The 12,236-nt window shown below is 36.3% G+C and overlaps 1 protein-coding gene across 2 annotated transcripts in view; it reads left to right on the top strand.

The window, feature by feature from the left end:
• Positions 1-12,236, top strand: part of ART3 (ADP-ribosyltransferase 3 (inactive)) — a 130,383-nt gene that overhangs the window by 44,883 nt on the left and 73,264 nt on the right. The window contains exon 1 of one of the 2 annotated variants that reach the window (XM_073237450.1): positions 6,092-6,220. The exons of the other annotated variant lie outside the window; for it this stretch is intronic. The gene's annotated coding sequence lies outside the window, so the exon portion shown is untranslated. Of the gene's footprint in view, positions 1-6,091; positions 6,221-12,236 lie in introns of those variants that run through there. 2 annotated transcript variants of the gene reach the window in all.

The raw sequence follows: 12,236 nt of genomic DNA, 5'->3' as shown, positions 1-12,236 counted from the left end.
GGTTGAGCAGCTCCAGAGAGTACAGCTTCTGGGCACTAGAGGGTACCACATACAAATATGAAACATCAAAGAAACCTGGTTCAAATCAAAATTCCACAGACACCAGAAAAGGGGCCAAGTGAAACTGAACTAATCAATCTTCCTGAAAGAGATTTCAAAATAAAAATCATAAACATGCTAATGAAGGTAGAGAAAAATATTGAAGAACTCAGGGAAGAATTCAGGAGTGAGATTCAATCACTAAAGAATACAGTATCAGAAATGAAACATACAATGGAGGGATTTAAAAGCAGATTAGATGAAGTAGAGGAGACGGTAAATGAAACAGAAATTAGAGAAGTGGAATACAAAGAAGGTGAGGTACAGAGAAAAAAGGATCTCTAAGAATGAAGGAATATTGAGAGAACTGTGTGCCAATCCAAACAGAACAATATTCACCTTACAGAAGTACCAGAAGAAGAAGAGAAAAAAAGGGATAGAAAGTGTCTTTGAGAAGGTAATTTCTGAAAACTTCCCCAATCTGGTGAAGGAGATAATCTCTCAGGCCATGAAGGTACACAGATATCCCAACACAAGGGACCCAAGGAGGACAACACCAAGATATATAATAATTGAAATGGCAAAGTTCAAGGATAAGGACAGAGTATTAAAAGCAGCCAGAGAGAGAAAAAAGATCACATACAAAGGAAAACCCGTCAGGCTATCATCAGACTTCTCAACAGAAACCTTACAGGTGAGAAGTGAGGGGCATGATATATTTAATGCGATGAAGCAGAAGGGCCTTGAACCAAGAATACTCTATCCAGCAAGATTATCATTTAAATTTGAAGGAGGGATTAAATAATTTCCATATAAGCAAAAACTGACAGAATTTACCTCCCACAAACCATCTCTACAGTGTATGTTGGAAGGACTGCTATAGATGGAAGTGTTCCTAAGGCTAAATAACTGTCACCAGAGGAAATAAAACCACAGTAAAGAAAGTAGAATAATTAATTACTAGACAGATGCAAAATCAAATCAACTACCCCAAAATCAGTCAAGGGATAGACAAAGAGTAAAAAATATGATACCTAATATATTAAGAATGGAGGAGGAAGGAAAAGGAGGAAGAAAAAAACACTTTAAGATTGTGTTTGTAATAGCATACTAAGTGAGTTAAATTAGACCGCTAGATAATAAGGAAGTTAACCTTGAAGATTTGGTAACCATGAATCTAAAGCCTGCAATGGCAATAAGTACATACATAGCAAAGACCATGCTAAGAGGGAATTATATTGCAATACAAGCCTTCCTCAGGAAAGAAGAACAATCCCATATGAAGTCTAAACTCACAATTAATGAAACTTGAAAAAGAAGAACAAATGAGGCCCAAAGTCAGTAGCAGGAGGTATATAATAAAAATTAGAGCATAAATAAATAAAATTGAGAAGAATAAAACAATGAAAGCAAGAGCTGGTTCTTCGAGAAAATTAACAAAATAGATAAACTCCTAGCTAGACTTACTGAGAAAAAAAGAGTTTACACACATAAGCTGAATCAGAAATGAGAAAGGAAAAATCATTATGGACCCCATAGAAATACTAAGAATTATTAGAGAATACTATGAAAAATTATATGCTAACAAACTGGATAACCTAGAAGAGATGGACAGCTGTCTAGAAAAATACAACCTTCCAAGGCAGACCCAGAAAGAAACAGAAAATCTGAACAGACCAATTACCGCCAATGAAATTGAATTGGTAATCAAAAAACTACCTAAGAACAAACCCCTGAACCAGATGGCTTCATCGATGAATTTTATCAAACATTTAGTGAAGACCAATTACCCATCCTCTTTAAAGTTTTCCAATAAGTAGAAGAGGAGAGAATACACTCAAAATGATTCCACGAGGCCAGCATCACTCTAATACCACAACCAGGCAAAGACACCACAAAAAAAGAAAAATGCAGACTAATATCCCTGATGGACATACATGCAAAAATATTTAACAAAATATTAGCAAACCAAATTCAAAAATACATCAGAAAGATCATTCATCATGATCAAGTAAGATTTATTCCAGGGATGCAAGGATGGTACAACATTCGAAAATCCATCAGCATCATCCACCACATCACCAAAAAGAAGGACAAAAACCACATGATCATCTCCATAGATGCTGAAAAAGCATTCGACAAAATTCAACATCTATTCATGATAAAAACTCTCAACAAAATGGGTATAGAGGGCAAGTACATTAACATAATAAAGGACATATATGACAAACCCTCAACCAACATCATACTTAACAGCGAGAAGCTGAAAGCTTTTCCTTTAAGATGGGGAACAAGACAAGGATGCCCACTCTCCCCACTTTCATTCAACATAGTACTGGAGGTCCTAGCCACGGCAACCAGACAACACAAAGAAATAAAAGGCATCCAGATTGGTAAGGAAGAAGTTAAACTGTCCCTGTTTACAGACGACATGATATTGTACATAAAAATCCCTAAAGAATCAACCCCAAAACTACCAGAACTAATAACTGAAATAAGCAAAGTTGCAGGATACAAAGTTAATACTCAGAAATTTGTTGCATTTCCTGTACACTAATGATGGACTAGCAGAAAGAGATATCAGGAAAACAATTCCATTCACAAGTGCATCAAAAAGAATAAAATACCTAGGAATAAACCTAATCAAGAAAGTGGAAGATGTATACCCTGAAAAATATGACACTCGTGAGAGAAATTAAAGAAGATACCAATAAATGGAAACACATCCCATGCTCATGTATAGGAAGACTTAATATTGCCAAAATAGCCACCCTGCCTTAAGCAATTTACAGATTCAATGCAATCCCTATCAAAATACAAACAGCATTACTCAATGAACAAGAACAAATAGTTCTAAAATGCATATGGAACCACAAAAGACGCCGAATAGCCAAAGCAATCCTGAGAAGGAAGAATAAAGCAGGGGTGATTACGCTCCGTGACTTCAAGCTCTACTACAAAGCTATAGTAATCAAGACAATTTGGTACTGGCACAAGAACAGACATGTAGATCAATATGACAGACTAAAGTGCCCAGATATAAACCCAAGCATATACGGTCAGTTAATATACAATAAAGGAGCCACGGACATACAATGGGGAAATGACAGCCTCTTCAACAGCTGGTGTTGGCAAAACTGAAAAGCTACATGCAAGAGAATGAAACTGGATTATTGCTTAACCTCCCCCCCCCCCAAAAGTAAACTAAAAATAGATCAAAGACCTGAATGTAAGTTATAAAACCACAAAAACCTTAGAAGAAAACATAGGCAAAAATCTCTTGAATATAAACATGAGCAACTTTTTCCTGAATGCATCTCCTCAGGAAACAAATAAAAAAATGAACAAATGGGGCTACATCAAACTAAAAAGCTTCTGTACAGCAAAGGACACCATCAGTAGAATAAAAAGGCATCTTACAGTATGGGAGAATATATTTGTAAATGACCTATCTGACCAGTGGTTAACATCCAAAATATATAAAGAACTCACATGCCTCAACACCCAAAAAGCAAATAACTCTATTAAAAAATGGGTGGAGGATATGAATAGACACTTCTCCAAAGAAGAAATTCACATGGCCAACAGGCACATGAAAAGATGCTCCACATCACTAATTATCAGGGAAATGCAAATTAAAACCACAATGAGATATCACCTCACACCAGTTCGGATGGCCAGCATCCACAAGACTAGGAACAACAAATGCTGGTGAGGATGCAGAGAATGATGAACCCTCCTACACTGCTGGTGGGAGTGTAAATTATTTCAACTATTGTGGAAAGCAATATGGAGGTTTGTCAAGAAACTAAAAATAGAAATACAATTTGACCTGGAAATTCCATTTCTAGGAATTTACCCAAAGAATACAACTTCTCAGACTCAAAAGGACATATGCACCCCATGTTTATTGCAGCACTTTTTACAATAGCCAAGATATGGAAGCAGCCTGAGTGGCCATCAGTAGATGAGAATGAATAAAGAAGAGGTGGTACATTTACACAATGGAATACTATTCTGCCATAAAAAAGAAACAAATCGTACCATTTGCAACAACATGGATGGAGATAAGGGTATTATGCTCAGTGAAATAAGGCAGGCAGAGAAAGACAAGCACCAAATGATTTCCCTTATTCGTGGAGTATAACAACGAAGCAAAACTAAAGGAACAAAACAGCAGCAGACTCACAGACTACAAGAAGGTGAGGGACGGTGGGTGGAGAGGGAGGGAGAAGGGGATTGAGGGGTATTATGATTGGCACACATGGTGTGGGGGTCACAGGGAAGACAGTGTAGCACAGAGAAGGCAGATAGTGACTTGTGGCTTCTTACTACACTGATGGACAGTGACTTCATTGGGGTATGTCGGGGACTCGATAATATGGGTGAATGTAGTAACCACATTGTTTTTCATGTGAAACCTTCATGAGAGTGTATATCAATGATGCCTCAATAAAAAATAATAAAATGTAAAAAAAAATGTAGTACAGTACCTGGCTCTCTTTTATGAAGAAATTAAGTCATTCATTTAGGGAGTTACCAAAGGCTTTTTTTAGGAACTCTTAATGGAATACTACGTCTGTGATTTTCTTATGACATTATTGAAATACTCTTCCCAGAAACCAGACAAATCCTGCAGGCTATATTCAGAGCACCTATTAGGCACTGAGAAAGGCTGTATTTTTCCCTCAAAATGTGGGAAAATTGTATAAGCAATTAAAAATCAATAAGGGATTAAGGAATAGTGCTTATTTTATTGCTGTCTGAAAGAATTCCAGATAGTGAACTTTGAATGAGGATGTTTCTGAGCCTATCTTTAACCTCTTTCTGGGACTTTTACATACGAAGACATTTTCAAAAGCTGTACCCTGCCAATGTTATCTCGTATTTGAGAATGAGATGTACTAGAGCGTGATCCTCGATAAATGCTACCCCAAACATTGCAGTCCTACATGCATGCACAAAAGAAGGGCCAGTTTTCAGAGGCCGCTCTCATCATACTGACCTTCCTGTGCTTGAGAGAGGAAGCTAGCCATCTGCCTTTCCTCTCCTCGTTGCAGGTCAGAAAGGATGCAGTCAGAACCTTGGCACTCCTTGTATGGAAGATTACTGAACTCTGTACCAAATTTCTGATGTTAAAGGAGAACTAAGGCCTGTTGATGCTGGTCAGATGCAGACTATCTGTCTTGTTCCTGGAGTTCAATGGTTTTCCATTGTCTTAATGAAATTAATTGCAAAGGGGTTTCATAGAACAACTAAGCTGCAGGAGATGTATTGAACTATTGCTCTTTCATTGTCTTGGAAATTAGTTTTGATTTTGATCTACCATTCCTCTTCTAAAAGGAAGCTCAATACTTAACCTTTTTTGGAAGAAGAGTTATGAAATAACAAACATCATTTACATTTTTAACCTGGCAAAGCACAGTATGTAAATATCATTTATGTAGAACCAAATTAACTTGCCTTGGAATGTCACTTTTTGCCAACTTCACTGCCATGTTGATTTTCTAAAGAGAAGTTACTTGATTTCTGAAGGCTGAAAGAGCAGGGATTTGAAAATGAATTACTTTCCTTCAGAAGTTTAGGTAAAAATTTTAAACCTTACATGTTTAAATCTAAAATACAAAAGAAGAAACAAGTTGTGTTACTTTATTGAATAAGTTAACCTTCTTTTCCATGTCTTCCATGCTACTAATAGAATGTTCACTGCCATTTATGTCTTTGAGCCAGCAGCAGTGGGTTGTACAAAGCCGCTTCAGCATCACCATACACTTGAGAGAAACTTTTTCTCATACAAAGACAGCTTTGTGCATGGCCTTAAGTTGGCCGCCTGAAAGATGACTGCAGTTGACAACTGCCAGGTCAGTGTGGATGTTCATGTTAATTTTCCAAGTTGGAAAACAACATGCCTATTGTCAGAGGATAGAAGCATGTGAGAGATTAGCAATGAGCAACTTTAAATAACCAACTGAAGGAAGTTTGATTCAATAAGAAGAGGGTAAATTGTGCAGTAGCTTCACTGATCTTTCTTTATTTCTACTGCTGCTCAGAGAAGCTGGAGAGAAGGGAAAATAGATCTGGCTGATATTATTTCAGGGCTGGTTGGAAAAAGTAATGCACGAAAGGATATTGCCTGGGAAGATGTCCTGCATGTGAATGTTAGAAGAGCTATCTTTGTAAGGTATGAAGCTGCATTGGATTTATATGTATTTTTAAAAAATAGGATAAGTAAAATGGCCATTTTTAAGGATCATTCAGTGCACATGGCTTTCCACTTGAACTAAGGGTTAACTAAATATAATGTTTTAAATAGAACATATATAGTCAGGAATGTAAAAAAAAGACCGAAGTATTTGTTTTGCTACAAGTATTTTGTTTATTGATACTTAAATGATGTCCTTTTTGATTCAAAATGAGCAACTTTTAAAAATATTTAGATAGGTTATGTATTATTTTTGTTTTGTACATTATGCTGAAGACTATTTTCCTTTTAATTAAAAAGCCAACAAAATGTTCTTCTCACATTCCTATTTCTAAAACTTTCCTAACTACCGGGTGCGACTTAGAAGTATATAATGTAGCTTACTTTCTGTGTTTCTTGGTCCTCTATTCTTTCTTTTGTTTTTATTTCTTTTGTGTGAGTAGGTGTTCTGTTTCTTCTTTATTTGTTAATTAATTAATTAATTTGTTTATTTATGTATGTATTATTGATAAATAATCTTTTTTTAAGGTATCATTGATGTACATCTTTTTAAAAATTTTTTTATTAAGGTATGATTGATATACCTTATGTGAAACCTTATGAAGGTTTCACATGACAAACCAATGTGGTTACTACATTTACCCATCTTATCAAGTCGCCACCCATACCCCAAGGCAGTCACTGTCCAACAGTGTAGTAAGATGACACAGATTCACTATTTGCCTTCTCTGTGCTACACTGTTCTCCCCGTGATCCCCCACACCATGTGTACTAAACATAACACCACTCAATCCCCTTTTCCCTCCCTCCCCACCCGCCCTCATACACCCATCCCCTTTGGTAACCACTAGTTCATTCTTGGAGTCTCTGAGTCTGCTGTTATTTCGTTCCTTCACTTTTGCTTCATTGTTATACTCCACAAATGAGGGAAATCATTTGGCATTTGTCTTTCTCCACCTGGCTTATTACACTGAGCATAATGTCCTCCAACTCCATCTATGTTGTTGCAAATGGTAGGATTTGTTTCTTTCTTATGGCTGAATAGTATTCCATTGTGTATATGTACCACCTCTTCTTTATCCATTCATCTACTGATGGACACTTAGGTTGCTTCCATATCTTGGCTGTTGTAAAAAGTGCTGTGATAAACATAGGGGTGCATATGTCCTTCTGAATCTGAAAAGTTGTATTCTTTGGGTAAATTCCAAGGAGTGGGATTCCCGGGTCAAATGGTATTTCTATTTTTAGTTTTTTGAGGAACCTCCATATTGCTTTCTGCAATGGTTGAACTAGCTTACATTCCCACCAGCCATGTAGGAGGGTTTCCTTTTATCCGCATCCTCGCCAGCTTTTGTTGTTCTTAGGCTTTTCGATGCTGGCCATCCTTACTGGTATGAGTTGATATCTCATCGTGGTTTTAATTTGCATTCCCTTAATGATTAGTGATGTGGAGCATCTTTTTATGTGTCTGTAGGCCATCTGAGTTTTTCTTTGGAGAACTGTCCCTTCATATCCTGTGCCCATTTGTTAATTGGGTTATTTGCTTTTTGGGTGTTGAGGCGTGTAAGTTCTTTATATATATTGTATGTTAACCTCTTGTTAGATATGTCATTTATGAATATATTCTCCCATACTGTAGGATGCCATTTTGTTCTGTTGATGGTGTCCTTTGCTGTATGGAAACTTTTTAGTTTGATGTAGTCCCATGAGTTCATTTTTGCTTTTGTTTCCCTTGCTCAAGGAGATGCATTCAGGAAGAAGTTGCTCATGCTTATATTCAAGAGATGTTTGCCTATGTTGTCTTCTAAGAGTTTTATGGTTTCATGACTTACTTTCAAGTCTTTAATGCATTTTGAGTTTACTTTGTGTATGGGGTTAAACAATAATCCAGTTTCATTCTCTTGCGTGTAGCTTTCCAGTTTTGCCAACACCAGTTGTTGAAGAGGCTGTCATTTCCCCATTGTATGTCCATGGCCCCTTTATCCTATATTAATTGACCATATATGGTTTGGTTTATATCAGGGCTCTCTAGTCTGTTCCATTGGTCTATGGGTCTGTTCTTGTGCCAGTACCAAATTGTCTTGATTACTGTGGCTTTGTAGTAGAGCTCGAAGTTGGGGAGTGTAATTCCCCCTGCTTTATTCTTCCTTCTCAGGATTGCTTTGGCTGTTTGAGGTCTTTTGTGGTTCCATATGAATTTTAGGATGATTTTCTGTAGTTCGTTGAAGAATGCTGTTGGTATTTTGATAGAAATTGCATTGAATCTATAGATTGCTTTAGGCAGGATGGCCATTTTGACAATATTAATTCTTCCTATTTGTGAACATGGGATGTGTTTCCATTTATTGATATCTCCTTTAATTTCTCTCATGAGTGTCTTGTAGTTTTCAGAGTATAGGTCTTTCACTTCCTTGATTAGGTTTATTCCTAGGTATTTTATTCTTTTTTTGCAATTGTAAATGGAATTGTTTTCCTGATTTCTCTCTCTGCTAATTCATTGTTAGTGTATAGGAATGCCACATATTTCTGTGTATTAATTTTGTATCCTGCAACTTTGCTTAATTCAAATATTAGATCTAGTAGTTTTGGAGTGAATTCTTTAGGGTTTTTTATGTACAATATCATGTCATCTGCAAACAGGGACAGCTTAACTTCTTCCTTGCCAGTCTGGATGCCTTTTATTTCTTTGTGTTGTCTGATTGCTGTGGCTAGGACCTCCAGTACTATGTTGAATAGAAGTGGGGAAAGTGAGCATCCTTGTCTTGTTCCCAATCTTAAAGGAAAAGTTTTGAGCTTCTCGCTGTTAAGTATGATGTTGGCTGTGGATTTGTCATATATGGCCTTTATTATGTTGATGTACTTGCCCTCTATACCCATTTTGTTGAGAGTTTTTATCATGAATGGATGTTGAATTTTGTCAAATGCTTTTTCAGCATCTATGGAGATGATTATGTGGTTTTTGTCCTTTTTGTTATGTGGTGGATGATGTTGATGGATTTTCAAATGTTGTACCATCCTTGCATCCCTGACATCAATCCAACTTGATCATAATGGATGATCTTTTTGATGTATTTTTGAATTCGGTTTGCTAATATTTTGTTGAGTATTTTTGCATCTATGTTCATCAGGGATATTGTTCTGTAATTTTCTTTTTTTGTGATGTCTTTGCATGGTTCTGGAATTAGAGTGATGCTGGCCTCATAGTATGAGTTTGGAAGTATTCCCTCCTCTTCTATTTTTTGGAAAACTTTCAGGAGAATGGGTATTAGGTCTTGAATGGAGCATTTAGTCCACTTACTCTTAAAATAGTTATTGATAGGTATGTACTTATTGCCATTTTGTTAAATGTTTTCTAGTTGTTAATGTTACCATTCTTCTTTTATCCTTTCTTCTTCTCTTGTTCTCTTTCCTATATGTGATGACTTTCTTTGGTGTTATGGTTAAATTCCTTTCATTAATTTTTTTTGTGTGTGTATGTATTATAGGTTTTTGGTTTGTGGTTACCATGGGGTACCTATAAAATGTCCTACATATGTAGCTAGCCTGCTCAAATAGTTACCTCATGAGAACTTGAAATATGGGTTCTGTCGTGACAAATATCATCTTGTAGAAAATGATGGGTCTTCAAAAGAAATTTTGAACTAGGTTCCATTCATAAATGTGGCACTACCTGTAAATTAATTAATGAAAAGTTACCCAAACTTTGCAATGTTATTATGGCTTACAGATAATTCATTTGAAAGGTAATTTACTCTTAATTTTTAAAAAGTTAAAAAATAATAGTGATACTTTTGAAGAGTACTGATCAGTTATAGAATGTCCCTCAATTTTGACTTATATTTTTTTTTTGTGTGTGTGTTGTTTTCTAGTTGTTGACTTTTTATTTTTTATTAAAGTATCACTGATATACACTCTCATAAAGGTTCCTCATGAAAAACATTGTGGTTACTACATTCACCCATATTACCAAGCCCTCCCCATATCCTAATGAAGTCACTGTTCATGAGTGTAGTAAGATGCCACAGAGTCACTACGTGTCTTCTCTATGCTACATTGTCTTCCTCGTGACCCCCACATACCAGGTGTACCAATCACAATAACCCTCAATCCCCTTTTCCCTCCCTCCCCACCTACCATCTCCCTCCCTTCCTCTTTGGTAACAACTAGTCCCTTCTTGGAATCTGTGAGTCTGCTATTCTTTTGTTCCTTCAGTTTTGCTTTGTTGTTATACTCCACAAATGAGGGAAATCATTTGGTACTTGTCTTTCTACGCCTGTCTTATTTCACTGAGCATAATACTCTCTAGCTCCACCCATGCTGTTGCAAATGGTACAATTTGTACTCTTATGGCTGAATAATATTCCATTGTGTATATGTACCTCATCTTCTTTATCCATTCATCTACTGATGGATACTTAGGTTGCTTCCATTTCTTGGCTATTGTAAACAGTGCTGCAATAAACATAGGGGTGCATATGTCTTTTTGAATCTGAGATCTTATTTTCTTTGGGTAAATTCTTAGGAGTGGAATTCCCTGTCAAATAGTATTTCTATTTTTAGTTTTTTGAGGAACCTCCATACTGCTTTCCACAATGGTTGAACTAATTTACATTACCCCCAACAGTGTAGGAAGGTTCTCCTTTCTCCACACCTTCACCAGCCTTTGTTGTTCCTAGTTTTTTCTATTTTGACCATCCTAACTGGTGTGAGGTGATGTCTCATTGTGGTTTTAATTTGCATTTCCCTGATAATTAGTGATGTGGAGCATCTTTTCATGTGCCTGTTGGCCATCTGAATTTCTTCTTTGGAGAAGTGTCTGTTCAGCTCCTCTGCCCATTTTTTAATTGGGTTATTTGTTTTTTGGTTGTTGAGCACTGTGAGCTCTTTATATATTTTGGATGTTAAATTAACCCCTTGTCAGATATATCATTTACAAATATATTCTCCTATATAGTAGGATGCCTTTTTGTTCTACTGATGGTGTCCTTTGCTGTACAGAAGCTTTCTAGCTTGATGTAGTCCCATTTGTTCATTTTTGCTTTTGTTTCCCTTACCTGAGGAGATAATGTTCATGAAAAACTTGCTCATGTTTATATTCAAGAGATTTTTGCCTATGTTTTCTTCTAAGCTTTTTATGGTTTCATGACTTAGATTCAGGTCTTTGATCCATTTCGAGGAGTTAGATAGTAATCCAGGTTCATTCTCTTATATATAGCTGGTCAGTGTTGACAACCAGCTGTTGAAGAGGCTGTCATTTCCTACTGTAAATCCATGGCTCCTTTATCATATATTAATTGACCATATATGCTTGGGTTTATATCTGGGCTCTCTATTCCGTTCCATTGATCTATGGGTCTTTTCTTGTGCCAGTACTGAATTATCTTGATTACTGTGGCTTTGTAGTAGAGCTTGAAGTTGGGGAGCATAATCCCCCCAGCTTTATTCTTCCTTTTCAGGATTGTTTTGGTTATTTGGGGTCTTTTTGTATTTTTTTTTGTTTGTATTCTTTAAAGCTGAATAAATAATGTGATGTATTAGAAAGGATCTTTGGGAGTTTGAATGAATTACTTGAGTTTGGATATCATAGAGACTCACTCTGAGTTTCCCCTAACTGCTAGAGCTGGAAAGTTCCACAAGGAGCATATTGCTGTGAAGAAATATTCTGTCTTTGAGTGAAATAGAAAGCTGATAAATTGCTCATATTAACAGTATAGACTCAGTGAACTTCATAGTTCTAGGAATTAATCATTGCTGATGCATGTGTAGAGAAATTCACTTTTTTTCTTGGGGAAAAAAACTAGTTATATAAAAGGTGAGAACAAGAACAAGAATTTCCTATCTATTTATATATATGCACCCAACCTGTGAGCATGTAGCCTTTGCTGCAGAAGCAACTTACATTTGTCTTTCTGTAGTTATGGCATTTTTTCCTATGTTTTGAGTTAAAAATTTTAAACAGCAGGAGTAGTGACTTTTGCTGCCTTTGGACTGATGG

This window comes from Manis javanica, chromosome 5, assembly GCF_040802235.1.
Source record: "Manis javanica isolate MJ-LG chromosome 5, MJ_LKY, whole genome shotgun sequence".
Taxonomy (NCBI): domain Eukaryota; kingdom Metazoa; phylum Chordata; class Mammalia; order Pholidota; family Manidae; genus Manis; species Manis javanica.
The sequence above is the reverse complement of the archived record's forward strand: the minus strand, read 5'-3'. Positions and strand labels throughout refer to the sequence as shown.